This window comes from Miscanthus floridulus, chromosome 5 (assembly GCF_019320115.1).
Source record: "Miscanthus floridulus cultivar M001 chromosome 5, ASM1932011v1, whole genome shotgun sequence".
Lineage (NCBI taxonomy): Eukaryota > Viridiplantae > Streptophyta > Magnoliopsida > Poales > Poaceae > Miscanthus > Miscanthus floridulus.
In genome coordinates, this window is record NC_089584.1 from 60,969,248 (window position 1) to 60,972,709 (window position 3,462).

The 3,462-nt window shown below is 41.0% G+C and overlaps 1 non-coding gene across 1 annotated transcript; it reads left to right on the forward strand.

Annotated features, from left to right (window-relative positions):
* Window positions 1-562: 562 nt before the first annotated feature.
* On the forward strand, window positions 563-671 carry LOC136455662 (small nucleolar RNA R71). Its single transcript, XR_010759146.1, has one exon. It is a non-coding gene; the product is annotated as a small nucleolar RNA R71 (small nucleolar RNA).
* Window positions 672-3,462: the final 2,791 nt, after the last annotated feature.

The following is a 3,462-nucleotide window of genomic DNA, read 5'->3' on the forward strand; positions in this document are numbered from 1 at the left end:
ATTAGTAGCTACCTTTCTATATAATCCCTCCATAAGTTTTGGATTGGCCAACAATTAATTCTCTCAAGGGTAGTTGGTTGAAATTATTTCAATTATTACCTTGAGGGTTACCTTGGTAGTTCGATCTCTATTGCTGGTTACATCCTTGATTCTGCTGTGGATGAAAGTAGTAGCTGTTGTTGACAAAGTCCACATCCTCTTGGGTTTTAGGATAGCTGTTCCCTGAATGCTCAGTATTTCCACACTCTTCATATGTCATGCGAGAATCATGAATGTGCATGACTTCTTGCTTCTCATTGGCTCGATCTTTAAACTTCTTTATCAGTAGGTCCATCTTGGCAGATAACATGTCTACCTCCTTGAGTTGATGCATACCTCCACCTCTCTTGTGGGTCTAAAGACGTTCTTCATTCCAACTTTGGTTGGAGGTCATCTTCTCCACAAGAGCTGTTGCAGCTGGTATGGTAGTGACAGGAATGCACCTCCAACAACAGCATCCATAGTCTCATGAGTATTGTTGGTCAACCCATGGTAGAAAGTCTGCATGAGTAGCCAGTTCTCCATCCCATGATGAGGACATTCTGCAATGTAATCTTGAAAGCATTCCCACACCTTAGGGATAGATTCATCATGTTGTTGCTAAAAGCTTGAGATTCTCCCATGTAGAGCATTGGTCTTGCTTGTGGGAAAGAACTTTGCTAGAAAGGTAGTGGAGAAGTTATCCCATGTAGTATTTCTATCTTTGTTGGCGTAAAACCATTGCTTTTCCTTCCCCAAGAGTGAGAATGGGAAGAGGCAAAGTAATATGGCATCTTGGGTTACTCTTTTGATGGTGAAAGTGCTACAGATCTCTATGAAGTGTTGGAGATGTGCACTCACATCTTCATGCGCCTTTCCACTAAACTGGCTTGCTTGCACCATGTTGATGAGGGCTAGCTTGGGCTCAAATCCATTGTCTTCGACATTGACTGTCGGTCTAGTACGGATGTTGGCTATAGTTGGAGCAGAGAATTCACATAGAGTCCTGTTAGCCATGGCTTCAAATTCAGGTTATAAGCTTCGCCTTATATGGTTGTTCTCTGACTTTAAAGCTAGAACTTTCTTCAGTCCAGCCTTAGTCCTCTAGATTAATGCTTCTAGATCTTCAACGTAGTTTGCTAGAAGGTCAAAACCGGTCATACATTACCCTGCATAAGATACACAAGTAGACAAAACAAGGGTAACTCTGCTTGAGCAGAGGTCAATGGTTATTTCGATCACATCAATAAGTATAAGTTTATCAATACTTCCTTTGCCTAGCTTCCTACCCCGGCAACGGTGCCAGAAATGCTTGTTGGTATTTATTAACTTGTCACTTGTTTTAAGTAGTCACCAGTAATATGACTACATTTCCTAGCATCACTTGTACTAGGTTGTCATCCCTAATGACGGTGCCAGAAATGCTTGTTTGTACTATATAGCATTACTACTATAATAATACTAAGTAGTTCTTTATTTATTTATGTGACTAGGAAGAATAGATACAGATAATTATACCATTGTAGCACTTCACCCAGGAGTATTCTAGGTATCGTTATTTATATTTTTACCACAAGGAAGGTCTGACACGGACATGTATTCATAACTTATACTATTGATGGACAAATAAACCATAACCAATATTCTACTCATAATAGGGGTAAGTCATAGGATAAGATATATGATAAGTATTGATCAATGATAATAATAAATCACTCAGAGCACTCCTTTCTATGGCCTTAGCATGGTCAGATAGAATATTAGAGGAATAATTCCTAAGTCATTCTTAATTACAAGTCAAAGCATACATTGATTAGTGCAATTATACCTAGTAGTCATTGCTAAGATCATCTTCATATCTACACGTAAGTGATATTACTAAGGAAGATTAAGAACAGAGCTTGTTCCTCCTTCGTAACCGGACCCTATGTGTGCCTATATTCAGGGAGTGGACTACAAAGGACTCAATGGGAGTGTCACATCCGCGATCTACCACATGACCAATAATATAGGGTGTATCTGTAGGTAAACAACGTATAAGCACCCCCTTACACAATGTCAACCACTCACCCATGGTACCTTAGAGTGAGCGCTATACGAACTTATCCATGAACATGATGATAATCTAACTATACTAAGCATATAATCAAAGTAGATGATGAACATTATAACAAAGAACATGAATAAGATGAATACTAATATTGTCATAACAATTGTAATTAATATAAAATAATGGAGGTACAAAAGAGAGGGAGTATAAAGATTATACCAAACCACGCTCTTGACAAGATCGGGAATCCATGCGAAGCCTGCTTGCCTCCCTCTAGACCTAGCCTAACTAGCTATGCCCTAGAATATGGTGGAGCTCTAAGGATGATTAGGGTTTCCGTCATTTCAAATGACTTGATGATTGGAGTTATGATTATGCCTAGGGGTGGCAGGGGCTGATATATATAGCCTAGAGCATCCAACATGAGTCCTTGGATCAAACTGACTTAAAGGACAGCATAGATGCAACCTAGCAGGTGGTGGAGAACCGATATTCGAAGGAGGGGCTGACATGTGGGTCCAGGGGGTCGGGCGGTCTGTAGGTGGGGCTGGTGTTGACACCGTTTTTTGCACGTGTTAAAATGATCGGAGTGGACTAATCGGCAAGGGGAAAGTTACTGTATACTTTGATAGCCGATGAAAGATAGCTTGTAAAGATGGTTGCCGATAGCTGGTGATGCCGATGAAGGGAGGCTTGAAGACTACTGCCGATGAAACAGGGAGTATGCCAATAAAGGAAGACTTGAGGAGTACTGCCGATGAAACAAGGAGTATGCTGATGAGGGAAGACTTGAAGACTATTGCCGATGAAACAGGGGGTATGCCGATGGGAAGGAGGACGGTGAGATTTCCATCGTAATTGAGGCGGACAGGGAAATAGATAGGAGTTGATTTCCTTTTCTATAGTTGTTAGAGTATGATTCATGTAAGAGTCACGTGTTTCCTTAGATATGGGCTTGGTGTCCTAGTTGTGTTTGGTTGTGTCTCTTTAGATCAGGGTATAAATATGGAGTGAGGGGCAATGTAATTAGATATATCAATCAATATCAAAACCAATTTTTACTCCCATTTGCATCTACTTACTTTTCGGCGACTTCGTCAATTTGCATTATTTTCTCTTTACAAGTTCTCATTGATTCGGCGAGCTGCATCGCTTCAGTGCGACCTTCGGCGATCCTCGAGTTCCGCATGAGTACCTCTTGGCCATGACTTCTGGGTGTATCGCTGTTGTCAGGACCAAAGTGCTCGTATCTTCATCCTTGTCGATTAACAGGTCAAATCGACTAGCACGCCTTGGATATCGATTCGGGTATTAGCCCTTTGTGTTTGCAGATCCACTTTTGCATCAACACATCTTTTGGCATGCCCAGTGGGACAAATCAATCCAATCAATAT